At 32.8% G+C, this 25,046-nt stretch overlaps 1 protein-coding gene and 1 long non-coding RNA gene across 2 annotated transcripts in view; both read left to right on the forward strand.

Annotated features, from left to right (window-relative positions):
* Positions 1-7,537: 7,537 nt before the first annotated feature.
* On the forward strand, positions 7,538-13,891 carry LOC146998985 (uncharacterized). The gene is made up of 2 exons (XR_015039904.1): positions 7,538-7,966; positions 12,072-13,891. It is a non-coding gene; the product is annotated as an uncharacterized LOC146998985 (long non-coding RNA).
* Positions 13,892-17,976: 4,085 nt separating this feature from the next.
* LOC118183702 (proton-coupled folate transporter-like) overlaps positions 17,977-25,046 on the forward strand; it is a 60,468-nt gene continuing 53,398 nt past the window's right edge. The window contains exon 1 of the mRNA XM_035353295.2: positions 17,977-18,546. The gene's annotated coding sequence lies outside the window, so the exon portion shown is untranslated. The remainder of the gene's footprint in view (positions 18,547-25,046) is intronic.

A 25,046-nucleotide genomic window follows, 5' to 3' on the forward strand; every position in this document is an offset into this window, starting at 1 on the left:
TAATAAAATGCAAATCTTTTCAGATCTTTTGCAGGATCCGGTACGGCAGACACCGCAGGTACAAGTTCCAGAGGTGGGAAAACGACAAGTACAAGGGCAAGCCAATGAGAGACAGAAGCAAGTGAAAAGAAAATTGCCCCGCGGAAAAATTGAAGGTACAAAGAAAAAGAAGTCGTTCCACCGTCCAAAAAACAGAGTTCACGAACACCCCCAGAATGAAGAAGGGAGAAGGACGACGTATGTGGAAAAGACCGGGAGAAAGGACGGCAACTATAACCCGGCTGTGAAACGGAAGATTGACTCATCCGACAGAACTCTCCGCAGCAAAAGTCGCCGAACTGCGGAAGGGCCATCAGCGGCGGAGGAAAAAGTACAAGAAAAATTTGAACGGCCAACAACGAGGTCCAAGCAGGATCACGACAGAAGTTTCCCGGTTCCACCAAGACCAGCTGCCTTCAAGCGGCCAAGACCACAAGCAGAGGACAGAAGGAAGATGTTCAAGGGTGGCCGTAGTGGTGAAAAACGGAAGCTTCCAGAGGAAAGCACTGAAGGGCGAGCCCGTACAAGAAGGAGGATCAACCAAGCAACGGTCTGCAGCACCTTTAAAGACTGGGCCCAGAAAAGGATGTCTGAATATTACAAAGATAAGTAAAATTTTGTGTTACTTTACAAACTTAAGTTAATCTTTCATTCTTACTGCAAGTGGCAGATTTGAAGAAGTTTTACCTCATGCGAGGTCTACCTTTATCGCCAAAAGGGCGAGAAATGAGTTGTGACCGATTTTCTTATTATGTTTTTCAATTACTCGCGCGTAAAACTAAAGTTGATGTATAATAGCGTTGTATAAAGACTTAAATTGTATAAATTTTATTTAAAACATTTTAACAAGAAAGAAGTTTTAGTCTGAAAGACTTTTTGAAATGTAGTATTATTTCAATGTAGAAAGAATTGGCACTTGCTTTGAAAAGAATAGAAGTTAACAATGTACTACTAATGTATGTTTTCAAATGTGTAAAATTAACGGCATCTTCATATGTTCTTGTATACATGTGAACTGTTATTTTGAATGTTTAGAAATACCGTGATATGGTAAAAGTGAAAGTAATGTTAAAAAATTTTGTTATTCGTGTGACTGTAAAGATTAAATCATGCTGAATATGTGTTAAAGGTTGAATGATGTAGTTAGGCTCTCTGACGCTACACTTTAGAGTTAGCCACTTTCAGAATAGTACCTCAGGGTCTAGAGTTGAAATTAGGGTGTGTTAAGAGGTCTCGTATGTTGAATTTTAACACGTTAGTGTTTTGATTGTAGGAGGAAGTGTTGAACACATAGACAGAAACACATTCGTGTTTGGTGTTTTTACAACACATGTCAGAGAGCACGGGGAGAGATAATTAAAATAGTCATGAATGAAATAAGAATGTTAAGAAAAGTATATTCTATATGTTATTTACAATGTCATTCTGTAACATTTCATTAAACTAGTTTTCCTTCCAGATCTCTGGAAGGAACCAGAATTGAATAAAGCTCCTGTTTTGATGCAGTACAGATGAAAAAGAAAAAAGATTGTTGTATATTCCGGGAGCTGCTATTGTAACAAATTTCTTTCTTTTAAAATTTTCTAGTTTCTAGCTAAGTTATGTTTGTAAAAGTTTGGCCTCGCGTTAGTTTCTAGAGCTAAAAGTTTTCAACAAGGTCGTTTTAGACCTCAGTTTCAAACTAATTAACTCTGGCGGGAAGTATGTAAGGATCTTAAGTTTTACTAACGTTTATTTTATTTTAAATCTTTACTATCACTTCTTATTTTCTACTTCCGGCCAGAATTATAAGCGTGAAGGAGTTTATGCAAAGTTGTCTGGCGAACGCCAAGTATTTAAGTGTGGCCTTTTTGCCAAGCAGAAGAGAGGAAGCCGTGAGTTCGAAGCAGGCCGCTTACCTTAGAAGTTACGCAGTTGCTACTTTGCCTTCCAGGCCAGAGGTTTTAATCCTCTTGATAAATTAAACGTATTGTAGTGTTCACAGTCTCTGTGCTACATACGCTTCCTGTTATTATAAGGCCAATCTTATTCTAAAGTTAAATTAGAGTTTAGTTTTATTTTGATATCTTTTAAGTTAGACCCCGAGTGGAGGGTCATTGTATTCCGAAGTACGGAAGTCATTGTATATAAAGAAAAAAAATAAAGGGTTTTGTATACCCTTCGTCTGTATCCTGTCTACTTAATACAATTAGTGAACATAGCTTTAGTAAGCTCTCTGTTCTAGTCAGGTCATTGTATGTTTCCGAAGAAAGTTAGAAGAAACATTGAACCTGATACAATGAATTTCGGCTCCGATGTTGACGAGAATAAAAGAGCGGACAATGTAAGGATATACTCCAAAAGCCTGGAATTTTAAGATAAGTACTTTTCTTTTATCTAAACTAAATCAAATTTCTATAAATAAGTGCCTTTAAATCAATAAATCTTAATTTTTCATCAGTTTAATGCATTAAAAAATACTTGAAATTGCCATTGCTTGTGGCTTCCTTTGTGTATCAACTCGAAACAGACGCCAGCGTTATCAGTTCACGTCTGTCAACACTTACAAAGCCCTTAAGGAATCTCGAGAGAGGGAAAATTTGGGGATGAGAGGGATAATTTGGGCATCGCGCTATTTCCCTCTCGGATCTTCTGGATTCTCTTTTCTTTCTAGATCGCTTGAATATAGTTTCGCCTTTAAATAATATTATGCCTCACCGATTTTTTCTCATACTGTTCTTTGCTATCTGTTAAATGTCCATATGTAAGGGATGGTTTATTCTTCACCGCCTTAAATGAATTTTTAGAACTATGAGCTTATATAAATAACAGTGTGCCTCATTGTGTTATATTAACATTATTTAACTAGTAATAAATTATGATAGTAAAATAATTAATCTTGTAATAAATTATGATAGTTAAATTAATAAATACTGTTTAATTTGTGTTTTTAATACATATACTCAGTAATTTACACACATAAATATATATATATATTATTTTATTTATTTATTTATTTATTTGGGTGTATGCGGTTGTGGTCTTGTATTGTATATGGTTCTATGTTGTTAGTCTGCTGCTGCTTTTTGAAAAATTTATGAAAATGTTGAGAATGAAAGTAGCATAAGTTACTTTGGTTAAATTAATATATACTTTTGTTTGATGACCTTTGTTGATATCTCAGGATGAAAGCGTACATATTACTTTATATTCCATGCTAAATACCTTGATACGAAGCATTTTAACACCGTCAATATTTGTTTTTTCCCCAGTAACACATCTATTCACCATTACCAAACACACTCACTACACAAACACACCTGTGAGACACTATTTATTGTAAATGAAGACAGTTTCTTCTCCTTTTAACTACACTCATGGACACAATCGTATTTAGGATATTTTCTACTTCTTTTCCTTTTCTTTCTATAGGCCCCCCCTTTTTTTTTTTCCCTCTATTGTTTTTGGGTCATTTATTTTAAATTTTATTTTGTCCCATCTTTTCTTTCTGGCCTTTTGAACTCGTACAAGATGTACGAAGTTCCTTTTTACTCTCCTCAAATACGAAATTGCCCCTCTTTCTATATACCTTTCCTTCGCACCTATGCTTGATTTTCCGCCCATCCGTGCAGAAAGACTTAGCGGGTGCAAAACAGGACATCTCTCTACTTTGTCTGTCTGTCTGTCTGTCCGTATGTATCAAACAAAGAATCTCTAGATTCTTTGGTATTAGTGCTGCAGAAGTAACGAGAAATTGTGTACCCGTATGTATTCGCTACTCGGTGAACCAGTACTCGTTACTATCGTATCGTTACTCGTTACTTTCGGTAAAATCGATCGGTATTCGTATCCTGAACCTATTAATCGGTATACGGCCCTAGGGATCGGTATACGGTCCTATGCGATAGGAAGTTTTGCGTTGTATTTTTGGATACAAATAATTCACTACCTTTTGTGATGTCTCAGAAGTCAGAAGCGCCTACGGAAGGCCGTCAGGAAAATAGGAAAAAATAAAATAAAAAATAAATAACGAAATAAAATAAATATTACAATAATAACATTAATTAGTAATTAAAATACTAAAAAAATACTTATTAAAAACTTAATAATTAAAATAATAAAAATAGTGATTAAAATAATGAATAATTAAAGTAACATAATAATTAGCAACTGAAATAAAATACTTATAAGTAAAATTTAACAAAAATGTAAAGACAAATAAAAATTAAAATAATTCTTAAATTTATGATGAAAGTTAAATTATAAAGTAAAATACCAGACCTTGTCTTATTGGCTTTGTACCTTTTCGTCCTTTCTCATTTCATCCCAGTTCCAAAAAGTGTCATTTTGTTCTCTGCCTTCACCCACCAATTCCCTCTTTTCCGTTTTATCCGCTGTTTGAAAAATAGGTGTTTACTTTACGAGCAGACTGTTTACTTCAATTAAAATGGTTTAGAAGAGATGACTGTTTCTACTTCGACTTAGCTTTTGATTTCTAATACTATTTATTATTTTATGCAGACGAATTATGCTGAGCAGAAGAATGAATTTCAGACGTGTTCAAAAGGTTTTATATCTGAATATAATATCGTGGTCTTAAAAAGGTGATGTTCACTACCAATGTTTGTTTATGTTCTCAAAAATACAGATCTCTTAGAAAGTGACCTCTTAGAGATGTCGTAATTAGATGATTTGCTATAATTATTTTCTAATAGACAACGGAATTAATGTAATTTAATGTCAATAACTCCAAGAAGCAAGTTTAAATACGGTGCAACAAAAATACAGAAGTGTTTTAAATGACGAAAATATTCATATTTTGTCAATGTCAAATTTTAAAAAGAATTAATTTTGGACAATTATGAAATCTAACTTTTAATGTTGTCTTCTGGATCCTATATTTATAGCTGGCAAAGTTTTATACTCGTTACGAAAAAATAAAAATACAAGAAGTTTGAGTCCCGTAGACAGAGATTGACCGGGAAATTTAATTTCAAAATTTGCAGTGTTTGATGCCATTTGTAACTTGCCTTCGGGTATCGCTTAATTAAGTTAGAATAATTCGAGGAAATAAATTTAAATGAAGTGCAGCAAAAATAAGCATAATTTAAAAAGTTATGCGGTATCCGTATCAAATTTCACTTTTCATAATGACAATAAAACTTTCCCAAATACAAATAAAGAAACTGGGTTGGTGTTGGTGTATTGAATTATGGCAAAGCACACTAGGGCTATCTGCCTAAAGGGAGGGATGCCTTTGTGGAGGACTTTCTAAGGGAAATGGCTCGTATACACGTTACACATGGCGAAAACCACGAAAACACCCATGCAGCCAGCCCGTTCGCGGGATTCGAACCTCAGACCGAACTACCAGTGTTCAACGACGTTACCGCTCGGCCGCTGGTGGGCTAAAGAAGCTGGGAGACTGCATTAAAGATTAGATTTCGTTATTTGTCCGTTATTCCTTATTTCGTTTGCTGCTGCTCCCCATTCCTTTCATCAGAACCGCTAATGACGAAAGGTTGAATTTCTAGTAAAGCATGTATATTAATGTTCAATATACATTTGTCACATTTTTGCTCTCTTTCAAAACAGCGATAATGTGGTTCTATTGCTTTAGAAATTAATAAAATGGGCCCTTTGTTATGAAAACCTAATTATATTCAGATACACACCTTTTGCATATGTTTGAAATCCATTGTTCTAATCAGAATGTCTACAGAAAATATTGAATCAATATTAGAAATCAAAAGCTAAGTGAGAATGAAGTAGTAAGAGTCATATCGTCTAACCTGTTTTAATTGAAGAAAACAGGTGCTTGCTTTATCGTAAAGTGAACACCTGTTTTTCAAACAGGAAGAGCCCACCAGCGCTCGAGCGGTAAAGTCACTGAAGGCTAATAAATAGTTCGGTCCGGGGTTCAATTCCCGGCTAACGGCTGGCTGCACGGACATTTTCGTGGTTTTCCCCATGTGTAACTTGCATATGAGTCAGTTTCCCTTCAAAAAGTCCGCCCACCAGCGGCCGAGCGTTAAAATCGCTGAACACTGGTAGTTCGGTCCGAGGTTCGAATCCCGCGAACGGGCTGGCTGCATGGGTGTTTTCGTGGTTTTCCCCATGTGTAACGAGTATACGAGCCAGTTTCCCTTAGAAAGTCCTCCACGAAAGGCATCCCTCCTCTTAGGCAGATAGCCCTAGTGTGCTTTGCCATAATTAAATCCACACACACACACCTTCAAAAAGTCCTCCACGAAGGCATCCCTTCCCTTACGCAATAACCCTAGTGTGCATTGCCGTAACCAAATAATCCGAAACCGAAAAAAAGCGCATTGGTGGGGGAAGGCAGCGACAAAACTATTTTAGAAGAATAGGCTATATAACCAAATTTCTATCTATACTCAGGTAAACAGTACATTATTTGCTCATCAAAGGCCTAAATTTAGCTAATGCTTGGCTTGGTTCTTAAATTGCAATTTCAGCCACAGCCCCCAAACCAGACGATGTCTGGTATTTTATTTCATTACTTAGTTGTTCATCATTAATTTAAGAATTAATTAAATTTTCATTTGTCTTTACATTTTTATTGAATTATAATAATAATCATTTAATATTCTAGTTGTTAATTATTTTATTATTGCATTAGTTATTTTATTTATTTTTTATTTTTATTTATTTATTTATTTATTCATCTTTCCTGATGGCCTTCCATAGAGCTCCAGCACTTCTAATTTAAAAAATTAAGTCCTGACTATAACCAACGATTGCGAAAATAAAAGCCAAGTAACTTACTTAGTGATAAATAAATAAAATAAAAACCAAGGCTTTTATTTTCGCCTTACTTGGCTTTTATTTTATATTTATATATATATATGTGTGTGTGTACTTTACATTTAATTATAATTTATTTAAAATATACATATTTACGTTTTGTAGTATTACCGATTGCAATAAAAAGGGAGGTGCACATCTAGATGTTATAACGGGCCCATATACAAAATTTCAACGTTCTAGAACTAATCGTTTTTGAGTTATGCGAAATGCATATATACATACTTACACATCACGAAAAAATCCCTTTCAAGTATCAACTTGAAGTCATAATCATTAGTCATAGAGTAAATGGGATTACATTTAACAATCCGTTTCTGGAAGGGAAAAAAAAATTTTGTTTGTACGTCACCCAAAAAATAATTCACATGGATTCTGTAATCGTCAAAAATTGATATTTCCGTTGAAATATGATACCCAAAAATTTTTCTCGATTACAATACTTACTTCCTTTTTATTTCGTACAAGGAAGTAAAGAACTTATATTAACCTACATATTCTTATTTAAACAATACCTAAGTGCAGTATATAAATATTTCAAATCAATAAAATCTCCCTATGGCATGCTCAAGAAAAAAATCAATAATCATCTAAATTTTCAAATTACAAACATAATATGCGCTATAAATCTAAATGTAAAAAGCAAATACAAAATAACGCTTCACGCTATCAAAATTGATCATTTTCTTAAATATCAACAACGAAACAATATTTCAACTAAAACACATAATGTAAACAAGAGTTTGCCCGATGAGTTAACCAAAAAAATTCGAAATTATCAATGAAAAATGTTGCACACGGGTATTGTTAGCAAATGTATCATTCGTATTCGAACAGCAACCGCATCATTCGTATTCGCATAGCAACCGCATCATACGTATTCGAATAGCAACCGCATCATTCGTACTCGAATAAACCGCATCGTACCAACACCGACTCTACTTCAAGCCTAAGCGCGCGGTTCGAAAATTCCTGTGACGTCACGACTTCTGGTCATAATAAACTTCGGAACGCATGCGGTGGCTCTTTGCTGATTGCTGAAGCTTCTTACGTTGTGCGAACGCTGAACCAGAATACTTTGATTTTTTTATGGTTTTAAGGTTGGATGTATTTTAGAGAGGTAAGAATACATTACTTTACTTCTGTAAATTTATATTTTTCTAATTATATCAACGTTTTTAGGCGTATGTTCTAGTATACATGTGTTATTTCTGGTAGAGACAAGGCTGCTGTGCTATGTATAATTTCTTTTTGAATAATGTTGTGTCAGCCCATCGTAGAATAAACGGGCTTTGCATAATTATATTACCTGACCTGTTTCAGAATAAAACTTTTTTTTTTTTTTTTATGGACCTGTATAAATTTGATGTTATAATATAAGCTAACACAGCTTATTCTTAAAATTTTACATGCCATTAGCTATACACTATAACTATTTACTCCCTTTTATATTTAAAAATAATTAATTTATATTTTATACATAACTATTTACTCCCTTTTATATATTAATTTAAATTTTGTCATGTATTGATCGCTATGGAATATCAGCATTTTGGCATGTATACACAGTTCCAGATACCTCAACTGTTTGCTTTATTCATATTGTTTTTAGTCCTGGGCCATCAATTGATTATTCTGTAGTTGTGAATGACAATCAAGAAATGTCTGTATTTATTAAAGAAAAATCTATTATGCAATTATCTCCTTACACATTCCCACATAAAGTTACAAATTTTAATGAAATTAGGACTGTTTTAGATAAATTTGCTAATCTTCAAACCAAAGAGTTAAATTCAAAATTAACCATAACAATTGATATAATTAATGAATTACTGCAAACTATCTCTAACAACAAAAATAAGAGCATTATTAAATTTTTGCAAGACCAGATGAATCTTTTACTTTGCCCTAAAAATAATTTTAGATACAATCCTGATGTACTAGTGCTTGTTAAATACTATATCACCACATGCATATAAATTTTTAAGGGATAGTGGCAGTATTATTATGCCTCATCCTTCGACTTTAAAAAAAATTTGCAGCAATTTAGTATTGTCACCATGTAATGAAACTATTGATGAAAATTTTTTTAAATATATAAAAAATCATGTAACTTTCCTTGAGGATCGAGAAAGAAAAGTGATTCTTTTGGTAGATGAAATTTATGTTCAGCCATATTTTGATTACAAAGGAGGCTCTGTCATTGGGGCTGCATTTGATTCTTCCAGTCCGGCAACCAGTGCATTTGCTTTTATGATATCCAGTTTGGAATCTTCATTCAAAGAGGTAATACATATTATGCCTGTTAACACAATAAATTTTGAAACATTACATTATGTAATTAAAAAAGTGATTAGAGGTCTTGAAAATATGGGAATTATTGTTATTTGTGTTATTACAGACAACAATGCAATAAATAGAAAAGCCATGAGTTTGTTTTCAAATCCACCACGTAATTCATTTGTTTACACAAACATCCAATGAATGGGAATAGGCCTCTTTTTTACACAATAGATGCAGTTCATTTATTTAAAAATATAAGGAACAGTTGGCTGAAAAAGAAAAATCCTGGTACATGTATGTTTTTTCCAAATATTGAAGATCTTTCAAAGAAGCACTTCAAAACTGCTTCGTTTATGTCTTTGAGAAAGCTACATGAAATTGAAATTCTAATGGTTTAACTCTAACAAGTCTTTCACCTTCTAATTTAGAGAAACAAAACATTAAACTGGTTCTTAAGATTTTCAATAAATTTACTATTGAAGGTCTGATTCATTTGGGTCCTTTGCATGAAATACCACACTATTCAGATACATCTGAGTTTATATCCATAATATGCAAATGGTGGGATATTATGAATGTTAAAACTATGTTTAAAGGTATACATCAAAAGAGTGAATTTATGAAGCCATTAACAGCAGATGATTCTGATCCAAAAGTTATTTTCCTCAATCAGTTTCCTAACTGGTTAGATGCATGGGAATCAATGAAATGTTCAACAGGCATGCTTACAAAAGAAACTCATGCAGCTCTCAAACAAACTACTTATGGTATACTGGAGTTAACTAGATATTGTGTTGAAGAACTTGGAATGAAATATATACTTCCAGGAAAAATTCAGACTGATGCTCTTGAAGCCCGGTTTGGTAAATACAGACAACTTTCTGGTTCTCAGTATCATATTTCAATGAGACAGTTATTAGAATGCGAAAAAAAATTAAGAATACAATCAAGTATTAAGTTAGAATTGATTATTAAAAATACTACTGTCCCTTTAACATCATTTGAATATGATGATAATCTTCATGATATTATAGAATTAAATAATACAGTATATTACCCATCATTAAATATTACGGAGAGTGATGTGAAGGGCATTAGTAGCCATCTGCCAGTTCTGACTTATTTGGGTGGTTACTGTTGTCATGTAGTTTTAAAGAAAGTGAAATGCTGTACCTGCAAACAAAACATTACAATAAATTCCACAGTTAATCATGATCAAACGTATGATCTTATAAAGAATCTTGATTGTGGTGGACTCAGGTGGCCAAAACCATTTATTGTAATTATGTATAATTATTTAATTGTAAATAAGTTGTGTAGTGAAGAATATGAAGATTTTTTGTTGGAACAAAATCAGAGGAAAATTTTTACAAATTTGACTTTTAAAATTTTAGAATTAAAAGAAATGCTCTTTGATGATATTATTTGTGATAATGGTCATACAAGTGAAAGTATAAGCAAACTGATAATTTGGATATCAACAAATATCATGCTCAAGAATCTTTGCAATAGGAAAAATGACAATATTAAGTCCAATAAAGAAAATAAAAGAAAACATCAGACACTTGCAAAGTAACATTTATGCTGTCTTTAAAAGTAATTTTTAAAATTCTCTCAAACTGCATCTTTGCTAAATATCTACGTGTCATCTTTGGTGAGCAGCTGAGATTTAAGAAGCATGTTTGTTATACATTTAAATTGCTTTATACCAAAATTTATTTTGGACTTGTATATATTATTCTTTGCTTATTTAACAAAGTTTTTAATATTACTCAAGATTTTATATAACTTTTAATTTGTTTTATACTAAGTTACTTCTCAAGGTCCTGAAATTTCTATATTGTATTTACAAGCGCCTTTGCTAAATATCTACATGTCATTGTTGCTGAGCAGCTGAGATTTAAGAAGCATATTTATTATACATTTAAATGCTAAATATCATAATTTATTCTGGACTTGTAGATATTATTCTTTGCTTATTTAGTTATTTAACCAAGTTTTCCGTATTACTGAAGGTTTTATATTATTTAAAATTTTTTTTATACTCAGTTACTTCTCAAGTTCCCAAAGTTTCTATTTTGTATTTCAATTGTGTTTCTTAAAATGTTCGTCATTATTTAAGATTTTGTATCCTGCAATTACATGGCATAGAGTAGTAGTGTAGAAAGAACATATTACATGGCATAGTGTAGTAGTGTAGAAAGAAGATAAATTCCATAATGTCTTCTTTCTGCACAATCTAACTCTAATATTTCTATTTATGCAATAATTGTATGGACTCTTTCTGGATAGTACTACATGTTCGGCTCAAGTAATATTTGCTCTTCACATTATTCACAGTGAATAAGCACAAATCAATCTACTAATATACCCGTGTGGTGACCGGGTGTGAAAGAATAGTCCCAATGTAGCTCATACATGTCGTAAAAGGCGACTAAAATGGGTACCCAGCGTCTGGGACCGGGCACTTAGCCGGACTGCTTCTACTTGAAAACGACTTGGAAATGGCCTAGGGACTTTTCGTTTTGGAACATGAAAAATAAGCAAACAGACTAAAAGTTTGAAAAGTTATTGAAATAGTTAAATAAAGAATGATGAAGTGTGACTGCAAGGGACGTCCGGTATCCTTTTCTGTCATTGCACTTTTCCTGACATTATAAGGCTCTACCACGTACACTTTGGTAACAAGGCTTGGAAACCTCGGCTAACACCTTGTTGTTTATTAAAAAGAAAAAGAGATATACAGCAATAATTATATTTCATAATAATAATTTTGACCCAAGCTCTATAAATATATTATGATATTAATTTATAAGTCTTTACAAAGAATTTTTATTGAAATACTAAGGTCTTTATAACATTTCACCTGTATAATAATATTTGATATATGATTTTAAAGACTAAAAAATAAATTTGTTCTGTTTTTTCTTTGTTTGTTTCAGGTATTCATAACGAAGAAAGGAGTGTTTTTATCATGAAATGGCTCTCAGGTGTAAAAATGCATAGGATATATCTTAGTTTATTGAAGTTAAGAATTGGTGCTTTGTGGACTAAAAAATATGTGCAATATCCATTGTCACACCACTCTGTTCAAGAATATCGATCAGTCCTGAATGATAAAGAAAATGATTAACAAAGGAATATTTAGAACTTGATTGTGTGCATGATTTAATTCCAAATATAAGTATTGGAATAATTCATCCTCCTTATTTTCAACAAAAACTCTTCATTTGGTAATATACATTTGTGCTTATCAGTGTGGTGTCTTGTGTAACAAATCGTCAGTATTATAAAATAGATGGAAAGATCTTTGATTATTGCAAGAGCTTTATGTGCTGACGAAGTAAAAAATGTCCCAGATAATTGTGGATATTATGAAACTGAGTATCATAAGAATGAAAAAATATTTCTTAAACAAATCACCTTGTGATGCATATAATAGGTATGTTTATTTTATTTCATATAACTGTAAATTTAATTATTGATAATAAGCAAACTTTTTTTTTTTTTTCCTAAAATGCCATTGGTGTATTGTCATTATTCTATATTGACATGTATTCTCTTACAATTATCATTGAAACCAGAGATTTTATAATAGAATATGGGAAACTTGTTTTGAAGGCTTGTTGATTGAAATACAAGTGACCATTACGTCTTCGGAATTTGCATTCTCATTGCCAATTTTGAAAAGACATTCTTTTACATTTTCTTAAAAAAGTTAACATTATAATGACTTTAGAAGTAAACATTGGCGACTTCATATGAACCAGTCTCTTGGCGAGTTTAGCAAAAAATTTGCCGATGGCTTCCCCATAATAGAACTGTACTGGATTCTATACCTGAATATTGCATTAAAAGGAGAGAAAACCATTTATTATGAAGATTATAAATGATTCATATTACGAATGTTCATTTCTTATAATGATCGAGTTTTATATTCTTGCATTGTATTTCTTTTGTGTCAACACAGAATAAATTGTGTCGGATTTCAGTTATAATGATATGTGTAAAGATGCTGTAATAAAACAACAAGTGACCATTACGTCTTCGGAATTTGCATTCTCATTGCCAATTTTGAAAAGACATTCTTTTACATTTTCTTAAAAAAGTTAACATTATAATGACTTTAGAAGTAAACATTGGCGACTTCATATGAACCAGTCTCTTGGCGAGTTTAGCAAAAAATTTGCCGATGGCTTCCCCATAATAGAACTGTACTGGATTCTATACCTGAATATTGCATTTCTTATAATGATCGAGTTTTATATTCTTGCATTGTATTTCTTTTGTGTCAACACAGAATAAATTGTGTCGGATTTCAGTTATAATGATATGTGTAAAGATGCTGTAATAAAACAACAAGTGACCATTACGTCTTCGGAATTTGCATTCTCATTGCCAATTTTGAAAAGACATTCTTTTACATTTTCTTAAAAAAGTTAACATTATAATGACTTTAGAAGTAAACATTGGCGACTTCATATGAACCAGTCTCTTGGCGAGTTTAGCAAAAAATTTGCCGATGGCTTCCCCATAATAGAACTGTACTGGATTCTATACCTGAATATTGCATTAAAAGGAGAGAAAACCATTTATTATGAAGATTATAAATGATTCATATTACGAATGTTCATTTCTTATAATGATCGAGTTTTATATTCTTGCATTGTATTTCTTTTGTGTCAACACAGAATAAATTGTGTCGGATTTCAGTTATAATGATATGTGTAAAGATGCTGTAATAAAATTTGTTATAAATGTACTGTTGTGTATTTTTCTTTAGCAGTTGAATTTATGAAAATTTGTATTATTTTCTAACAAATAAAATTTTATATTCTAATATAAATCCATCTATGGACATTACAACAGATATTATATATAAAATAATTTAGTATGCCTTTTCAAAACTAAGTTTAAAATGAAAACAAACTTGAATGCATAATAATTTTTAATGAATAAATAAAATGTGAAATATGAAAAGTGTTCTGACATGTCACATTAAGACTGCAATCAAATAAAGAATTCTTTATACGTGCATTGGTTTTTGTTTACAATTTGCATAGTCTTGAATATTTTACTGATCTAAATTCATTTTAAAAAATTTGGTGTCATGATGAGTAGTGATTTTAGGTAAAAGTTTACAATTGGGTGTCCCTTGTATTTTGGCGATTCTTTTTTGACTTCAAGATCGGCGTCAGGAAGGCACAATTTCAAAATGGCCGCCATACAAAACCAAAATAAGAAGTCAAAGAATCGCATAAGCCCACCAGTGGGCAAGCGGTAAAAGCCGCTGAACACTGGTAGTTCGAATCCCGGCAAATGGGCGTTTTCGTGGCTTTCCCCATGTGTAACTTGGATATGAGCCAGTTTACCTTAAAAAGACCTCGGTTTAATCCTAGTATCCGGTGCACACAGGATTTGGCGACTTTATGATGAGCAGTAAAAACGGGACATATATGATGAGTAGTAAACACGTCATTCAAAAAATATATATAGTTATACATAGCATATACTATAGTATATACATAGACGTTCTTTGGGTCATTTTTGGTGTTGGCGATAAGTTTCAAAATCGCACCAAGGCTGCACCGTATACTAGGATTTTAAAAGTTTAATCCTAGTATCTGGTGCACAAGGGATTTGGCTACTTTTGCCCACTTTATGATGAGCAGTAAACGGGACATATACGATGAGTAGTTAAACAGGTCATTTTGATGTTGGCGATAATTTTCAAAATTGCACCAAGGCTGCACCGTATACTAGGATTTTACCAAGACCTCCACGGGGCATTCCTCCTTTTCCTGTAGTGCCTAAAGGCGGAGCATGTAATAAGTAATAGGAAAAAAAAAAAAAAAAATTGCACGAACTCTGTGTCCATGTACACATCGATATGTTTTCACTTAAAAAAGCATCCTAGAATTGCACAAACTAGGCATTGCGCACTGCCTTAAATTTGTCCATGTACACATCAATCTATTTTCATTTAAATAAGGAAGCTAAAACAAAGTTAAAACTATCATGGTAACCTGAAGCGAGGTTTCATTGCAAAAAAAAAAAATGTCGCTGATCAAAGGGGCACCCAATTCTACACTAGAGCCTGATTTTATTTTCTTAATATATATATATATATAATGTTTAAAAACTGATATCATTTTTACTTTAAACAATATTCCCGAAAATATATGCTCTCTTGTGTGAAATGTTTACTTTATAAACTGTGCAAAATATTACCATAAATAAAAAAACTTAATTAATTCTTAAAATATAAAGTATTTAAATACTTTCATTATCCCTATGATTATAAGAATTATAACTGAAAGGGCATAAACAAAAACACAATTAAAGGAAATGCAGTACTGAAAGTTTCTGGTTAGCGAAAAAATTGCAACAGAGCAAGCCATTACAATACTATAAGAATTGATTAGTAAGGTAAACATTAGTTGAGCATTCTTCCACAGTAGCAATAAATTTTTCATTTATAATTCTTAAAACACGCCAAAACAGATTCACGATTGGTGCCTCTGATGTAAGGTCACACAAAAGTAAATTTGATTTAGCAGACCAAGAGATATTCCATGTCAAATTTACGAGAAAGATCTTCACCAATGTTAAGCTTATTATCTAATATTCATAACAGTTTGGTTAGTTGACTATCACAAAGCTCAAAAGTGCTACCTGCTCATGGTGAAGGACTTTCTAATGAGAACTGGCTTGTATTCACATTATACGTAAAAAAAACTAAAAAAACAAAAACCAACAGCATGTTCAGAAAAAGAACAGAAAATGTACTCTTAGCATTCAGTAACCTTAACCATTCAGCTACTCGTGGGTATAACTATTGTTCTAAGAGATAAGCAACAATTTTTCAGCAATAACTAATGTACTTTTCCACAGACAGAACTGAACAGTAAAAACTTCTTAAACTGTCGATTCAGATTCTAATTTAGTTTCTTCCTTTTAAAAGCAGGAGCTTCAAAACTTTCCTCATGCTGCTTTTTATTTTGAATAAGCTTCTTGAAGAAAAAAAAAAATTCCACGTGCAGTCAAACATTTTATGATCTTTGTTTTGATATTGTAACAGGAGGGAATATTTACCTCATCTGATTATGCATATTTATAAATTCTTCATCCATAGTTATATTTCCACATATTATTTTGTCTTGAAAATTTTGAATTATTTTTTCACATAGAAAGCATAATTTAAAAATTTTCAGGAGGACTTTTAAACCCCACCTAAATTTGCAAAATTAATTAATTAATACTGCTAATTAAAACATATTTCCTGTTCACACATTGAAAATAAATTTAAAGTAACTATAGTTAGAAATACAACATGAAGGTTTACTATAACATAAAAGCATGATAATAGGATCAAAATGATGCATAGAATATTTAAATTAATACTTCTTCAAAATGCCTAGACAAATACACAATTTATTTATCTTAATATAACGAAAAACCTAAATAATTTATAATTTAGATCATAACTATGTATCCAATTTGTAACAAAGGTGCAAACCAACAGGTTTGGTGATAATACATCAAAATATAGCATGCGACTATTAAATTACCAATCGTAGAGTAAAATTAAAACACGAAAAGTCATATCACATTTCTAACCAAGCACAAAATTTACATGAAATGTAGTGTACAATTTTACAAACAGCATAAACTATTCACGATAATAAAAGAAACATCACAAACAGTATCGGCTATAATTTACTGCACAAACACACACACATTCCACAGTTTATTTTGTATTTATAAAATCATTTGATCATCAATAAATGATAGTTAAACGAAAATGCACGTTTTAAAGAAATACGAAGAGTAATTTATTCTAACATTCTATGAGAAAATTCGAAGCTGAACTTACCTCAAAAACATGCTTTTGAGACCGGAATCCATTGATTTTGACGAGAATTAATTATCCATTTTCTTCATTTTTGGCGAAACATCCTAAACTTATTTTTTGAATGATTGGAACAATTTGATGCAACACATCCACCCATATTTGTCAAAATTAAGTCGGAATCGACCAACAAATATGTCAACAAAAGAACACTGTAAAATAGCGATAGCAACAACGACGCTTCGTTCGTTACAACGGACGACGCATCAAATCCCCGATGACCACAACTTGTGACGTCACAAAACCGCCGTCTGGCTTGTAGTAGAGTCGGTGTTGATCGTACGACTGATGCGAGTAACGAACAGATGCGAGTAACGAAATGAATTTATGAGTACCGAATCGGTACTTCGAGTCAACCGATGTACCCGTTACTCGGTAACGAATACATGCGGTTTGTTCCAAGGCCCAAGGCGATATTTTCCGGAGTACCTTTGCAACTTAATGCAATTACCTCCACAACTTCGTTAAGGAGAAAACTGAGGTGATTAAGACAAAGCACTGGCTGAAGGGTAATGAAGGAGACCATTATGGGCTGACGGGGAAGGAAGTGAATAAGGAGTCCATTCTATGGACGATAAATTCTTTCTGCTTTCAACCTGTTTTACTAGGTTGAAAGAGAGAGAGGTGACGGATAAGGGCAGATTCCTGAATGCATTGCATTAATGGAATCGCAAAGATTGAAAGACAATTAGCCGGGAATCATAATTTTCCAGGGCTCGGGAAAGGTATATTAGGTAATACGGAAAACCGCAGTAATCGCTAATGCCTTGGGGATGGGCTGGGGGGGAGGGAGTCTTACGACTGAAGCAGAGCAGGGAAGGTGGAACGAAAAGAAGGGGGGGAAAGGATTCAAGAGTAGAAAAAGTTCTCCTACCGCCCGTGGCGAGAGTACAATAGGAGCAACTTTTGGAGCGGAAAGAACCGTGAGAGAAAGTTAACTGTGGAAAAGACGGAGAAGTTTTAGGATAGTTAAAGGGAAGGGAATTAAAGAAAAACGTTAAAAGTTGGAGAGGAGAGGTGGATTAAAAAGTGGAAAGAAATAAAAAAAGGGGACAGAATTGACCAAAAATACCTGATTGCTGTTGATGTTTGAAGATATGCAAGCTTGTACTTGTGCAGATTGCTGGAACAGAAATACATTAATAAAGTGTTTTGAGTAGCATGTGAGGGAGTTAGATTTAGAAGATTAGAATATTAATTTAAACTTCAAAAGAAAAATTAGGCAGTTTAAGTTGAATAATTAAGTTAGGTGATAGAATAATAGAGAAACGTTAAAACTATTGCAAGTCTGATTTAAGATTGTCTGGGCCGTGTTTTAGCGGTTTGTTCCAGCTCTATTTGGTATCAAAGAATGTATGTTAAAGAACCTGGACGTCGGAAGTTTGTTATTGTTTCGATGTGGAAAGCTTCGTAATTTTGTGGGAAGTTTTTTTTTTGGTTCTCTTCTGGCTGCATTTTTAATATATTGTTGCACTAGAACAATTCTCTCTGTGCAGGCTTTTCAAGTAAATGTTTTAGTAGTTTAATGTTAAGAATATTGAAAATGAATTGCGAATAAATGTATATACTCTTTTAATATAAATCACAGGCATTTTTTGTGTTATGTAAAGTATATATTCTTGTAAAAAAAATGGCAAATAAAATTTATATAATCTATAGGGGGAAATGCATTCATATGACAACAGACAGAATCTTAATATTTGTAGATGCAATGAATCACTAACAGTGTTGAGACAACTTCTAATTTCCTAAACACATTTATGTATCTAAATAATGTTGAGATTTCTAAACTGTCAAATTTTTATTTGAATTCATATATATAGGAGATAATGTATAATAATATGGAATGCATCTCATGTGTTTTATAAATCATTAGTTGTGCAGTATTCTAATTAGTACCCATAGCAGAGCATGTTAATGGATGAATATACAGTATTAATGTATTTGAGTTAATTTTTTTTTTTTTTTTTTTTTTTACAGATACTGGTACAGATCATAAGTTAAGAAGTTCATGTATACATCATGTATGGCTGCATTCTGAATCATAAGAGATTCTGGCTAATATTTAGAATATGGTAACAGGTAGTTTGGCGACATTTTGGTAAGGTGATAAAGGTTACTGGCTAGGACTTTAGCAGTGTACATGGATAAAGTCGAGTGTGCACAATGCCATTTTTGTGCAATTCTGGGATGTTTTTACAACTGAAAATAGGTCGACATGTACATGGATACAGTGTATGTGCAATTCTTAAAAACGCAGCAAGCAGTTTACGATTCTGCACTTTCTCCCAATTTCGCACCTAATCTTCGTCATGATTAAGCAATTTTGTTCCATAAAAGTTCTAGCATAAGCGTAATTCGGCTAGCAGATTGTTGGAAAAAAATGTTGAGTAAATAAAAAGAAAAAAAAAAAAAAAATGCCTTTAGTTCATGAAAACAAAATGGCGTCCAAAACAAAACTAGCAGGTTGCTGTAGCAGGGTTGGTCGCGAAATTTTCGCCAAAAAATCGCCCAGTTACCATAATGTAAAGATTTACCAGTTCCACTGTTCAAGTCCTGTCATTGCTGTGCCGAGAATACAAACCAACTTGTCAATCGAAATTTTTTCGTTTTCAATAACTTCTCTGTGACTTTCTTGGTCGGCAAGGTTGGTCGCCAAAAAAATCGCTGAGTTACCATAATCCAAAGATTAAGCAAGATTCTGAAAATATGTACACTGCTCAAAAAAAAAAAAAAAAAAGGACGGTTCTATATCTCCCGTTGTACTGGGCCAATTCAGGAAATTCAACTTGTGTTTTTAATATCTCAAGAGCACAACTTAGGATATGTATTAAATTTATATGTAATATTGTTCTAATATAGGTATTTTGACACAAAATCAAACTTTTTCTGAAATAACATACAATTTTTTTTCCATATTTCGATTCTACGACTCAAATTATGCCAAACTACCAAGTTTTGTAAAAATTGTACGAGTAGTTTTTAAAAAATTAGCTCCTCAATGTTTATTAAGTTTGGTATATACAGTCAAAAGTCGTTAATTCGGACACCCATAATTCAGAATGATCTATAATCCGGACATCAAAACTAAAAACTTTCTGCGCATGCGCCGCATTGACACATGCACAGAGGCGTTCACGCGTGCACGTAAGACCTTTTACGACTGCGCATGTGAGTGTGCGCAAGTGCAGAATACGTTTTCGCGTGCGCATTTTATGTATAATGGACGTATAAGCTAAATAATTATCTATTTCAGTTAATGTTGATGATTGCGTTGTTCCTTAATTTTCGAATTGCATCCGGCTTATTATTTTTTGCAGACTGTAAGAGCAATTTTATAAAAGTAAGCTTAAACTTTCGATTATATCAAATAGAATTTCCGATATATATTTGTTAATATGTAAAGGATCTAAAGCGAAAGTATGTTTTGAAATCTGAAATCTCTTTATCAATTTCACGCTGCTCGGCGGCGGGCGCCTAATGAATTGGAAGTTGATTTGTCAGCACTATCCTTATCTTCAGCGCAGATGTTTTTATTTTTTTTGGCTTATAATTCCTTACCAAATGTAGTATTTTAACTCGATATGCTCCGTCTTTGATATGATTTAAAACAAGTTCCTCGTCATTATAATTCGCTTCCGATAGCGAAGAAAAGTGACAGAGGTTATTGAAAACAAAAAATTTCGATTGACAAATTAGTCGGTGTTCTTGACACAGCAATTATAGGACTTGAACGGCGGAACTTTGTAACTGAACAAGAAATTATGTCTGTTTAATAGAATTAAAGAGAAAGTTTTATCACATGAAACGAAGCAACTTACATTGAAAGAAATGTTTAATAAAGTAAACAAATAAATACTAAGCTTTTTCTTTTTGTAAATTTTGATACCCTTTAGATCATAATTGTTCTTTATTTCATAAATTACGGTTTCATATTTTTAATTTTGTAATTTCTGCATGCCATCCTACCAGATTTAAACTGATGATCTATAATCCGGAAAAATCGATAATCCAGAATCGCCGAAGTCCCGACGAGTCCGGATTAACGACTTTTGACTGTATGTCTAGAATGTCCTTTAAGTCATTCATCAGAATTTTTAAGTTAAAAAATTGTTTGGCCTTTAGTGAATATTTTATTAAAAAATTTCTGTAAGGAAAAAAAAAAAATGATGAACTCCAAACAAATTCTGGTTAAAAAAAAATGAACATGGGATATGTGTCTAAAAAGTGCAAGCTTCAGACATTAACAAAATCTTAAAATTGGAAATATGTGAGATTTAATTTGAAATCGAGAATATAAGTGTACATTTCTACATCTCATTTATATAAGGAAAATAGTTTATTTTATTTATTTATTTATTTATTTTGTTAAGAGGAAAGGGATACTTTTATATTTCACTGTGGATAGGGTGTGTAGGTATTGCAGTTAATGTATGTATATATTTTATGTGCACTCAAAATATTTCCTAGTCCATACTATGCAGTGTTACTTTATTACTTTGCTTTGTATATGAAGTATGCGTTTTTTTTAACCTGTTGCTGTAAATGAAGGAAGTAAATTAATGTGTATATATAGATATGTAATATATTACATTATTTGTAAGAATTTTAAACAAAATGTACGTACACTGTAAGACCAAAGGGGGGAAAAGTCATTATTGCAGAAATTTTGCTGTATTCTGAAAACATACCCCCCCCAAAAAAAAATCTGAAAGCTTTCAGATTTTATATTATACCCAAGGGGGCATGCTTTTTTTAACGTTTTTGTGTGTGTTTCCTTTATTTATTAAATATCATGTTCTTCACACTTAAACCATAAAATTCCATTCAAACAGCAATATCTCAAAATACTTTAAAAAGGTGCATATCTTTAAAATTTCTGATACACAGTCACCCGTACTGAGGATATATATATATATATACAGTCAAAAGTCGTTAATCCGGACTCGTCGGGACTTCGGCGATTCCGGATTATCGATTTTTCCGGATTATAGATCATCAGTTTAAATCTGGTAAGATGGCATGCAGAAATTACAAAATTAAAAATATGAAACCGTAATTTATGAAATAAAGAACAATTATGATCTAAAGGGTATCAAAATTTACAAAAAGAAAAAGCTTAATATTTATTTGTTTACTTTATTAAACATTTCCTTCAATGTTAGTTGCTTCGTTTCATGTGATAATACTTTCTCTTTAATTCTATTAAACAGACATAATTTCTTGTTTAGTTACAAAGTTCCGCTGTTCAAGTCCTATAATTGCTGTGTTGAGAATACCGACTAATTTGTCAATCGAAATGTTTTCGTTTTCAATAACCTCTGGGTCACTTTCTTCACTATCGGAAGCGAATTATAATGACGAGGAACTTGATTTAAATCATATCAAAGACGGAGTATATCGAGATGAAATACTACACTTAGTACGGAATTATAAACCAAATAAAATAAAAACATCTGCTCTGAAGATAAGGATAGTGCTGACAGATCAACTTCCAATCCGCAGCGGGAAATTGATAAACATATTTCGGATTTCAAAACATACTTTCGCTTTGTAGATACAAATTACATATTAGTAAATATATATCGGAAATTCTATTTGACATAATCTTTCTAATCTATCATAATCTAATGCCCCCCCCTCTGCCGCAGAGCAGCGTGAAATTGATAAACAGATTTCGGATTTCAAAATATACTTTCGCTTTGTAGTAAATATATATCGGAAATTCTGTTTGACATAATCGAAAGTTCAAGCTTACTTTTATAAAATTGCTCTAACAGTCTGCAAAAAATAATAAGCCGGATCCAATTCGAAGATTAAGGAACAACGCAATCTGCAACATTAATTCAATTAGATAACTTTAGCTTAGCGTATGACTCCGTTACACATTAAACGCGCATGCGCACAAACATATTCGCAGCTGTAAGGGTCTTATGCGCTCTCGTAAACGCGTGAACGCATGCGTTTCTGCGCATGCGTGAACGCGACGCATGCGCAGAAAGTTTGTAGCTTTGAGTTCCGGATTATAGATCATTCAGGATTATGGGTGTCCGAATTAACGACTTTTGACTGTATATATATATATATATATTTCCGTTCAGTGTTGCCATTGCTTACTTTGAAATTGCTGAGTTTCTTAATAAAAATTATTTAACATCTGACAAAATATGAAGCAAATAATAAAATAAATTTGGACTTCCAAATGCGCATATTCGGGTGAAGACATACATTATTCAAAATAAGATGGCTCTAGATACTGTTGTTTTATCACACTGTGAGAAACATACATACATTTATGTAGATTCCTCATTATTTAATTTCTTTAAATATAATACATGGCTCTAATATTTAGTGGCAACCACTGAAAAAGGTGATTCGCCATTTAGAGTGAATCAACGCAAAATGCCAAAATGAAATTAATAGTCCTTCTGGGCAAATTGCCATTTGGATTTAAACGCACCAAAAAGGAGTAATGCAAATTGGACACAAATTGATATGCCTACAAGTTTCGATGAAAAAAAGCAAAATTTAAACGTGTGGTGGCCAACGAATGAACTTGTGATGCTGCAGCGCAACTAGCAGGATATTAAAGAGGAGAAATTTCGACTCCAGGTCATAAAATCTTTGTGAATTTCATTCCATGTATTCAGACAGATAGTAGCTATGCCTTTCATAGAGTTGCATGAACAATATGCACAGATCTCAGCATATGACAGAGGACCTATAGCTGGGCTCAAAGAAGCCGGTTGGTCTAATCCACGAAGCTCGACATTTGGGTAGGAGTGATACCATTATTAGACAATGTTGGCAGAATGGGGGAACCATGGTTGAACACATCAAGAAGGAAGTGGTCAGCATAAAGAGACGACAGAGAACGCGAGAACTGATCAATCATCACAGCGGCACTCAGAGCCCCATATTCATCATCATCATACTGCTGGTGCTCCAGTGACTGCAAGGACCATTAATAGGCGGCTCAGAGAAAGGGCTTTGCGTCAACTACCATTGATGACCTCTGTACATCGACAAACCCCTTTAAAGTGATGAGTTCCATTTCGAATTGAGCCCCAATGACTAGCGAAGACATGTCCTGAAGATGCTCTGGACAACAGTGGGATACCAACTTGACTGTCACCCGCGCCATACGGCCTGACAGTCAGGAGGGATAGTCTGGAGTTTGATTTCATTTAATAGCAGGATCCCTTCGGCTGTCATCCACAGCATTCTTATAGCACGTCAGTAAGTTGAGGATATTCTACATCCCATTGTGTTGCCATATATATCTCGCTATTGAATTTATATTTCAGCAAGATTGCCAGATCTCTATTCCGTTGAAAACATTTGGAGCATTATGGGCAGAGCCCTCCAACCAGTTTGATTTTCCCGATGTAACGTACCAACTGGACAGAATTTGGCATGATATCCCACAGGAGGACATCCGCTAACTCTTATCAGTTAATGCCATGACGAATAACTGCTTGCATAAGGACCAGAGGTAGATCAACACGTCATTGACTTGCTCACTTTGTGAAGCTATTTCTCTTGTTTGAATAATCCCAATTTTTCTGAAACTGTCAACATTTGTTTTTCTGTACATGGGCATAATATGTATCGATTTTCTTCCCTTTTGGATAATTCCTTCTTGGTGCATTTTATTTTTTTCTTAGAGTGTATTTCATTACAACTTCTAAATAACTTATGTCCCATTCTAATTTTAAAAATATCATGTATATCGCATTCGCCATTTATTATTTTTTTAAGAGTGATTTAATTTTCCATGAATAGGTTTGCATGTATAAATTTGAAATGCAGGTTTAATCTATATTACTATTTTGAACAGTGACATTTTTTTAACCTTGCATTGTATATAGAATTTGATGAGATTTTGTTCTGGAACTGTAAAATGAACTGGTAGTAAAAAATAATAAAAATAAATAAATAAACATGTAAAACTGTAAAATAAATAAACATATCATTAATACTATTAGTCAATTCTTGATATTTA

This window comes from Stegodyphus dumicola, chromosome 2 (assembly GCF_044657685.1).
Source record: "Stegodyphus dumicola isolate Sdum_Otavi_A_Nest chromosome 2, ASM4465768v1".
Lineage (NCBI taxonomy): Eukaryota > Metazoa > Arthropoda > Arachnida > Araneae > Eresidae > Stegodyphus > Stegodyphus dumicola.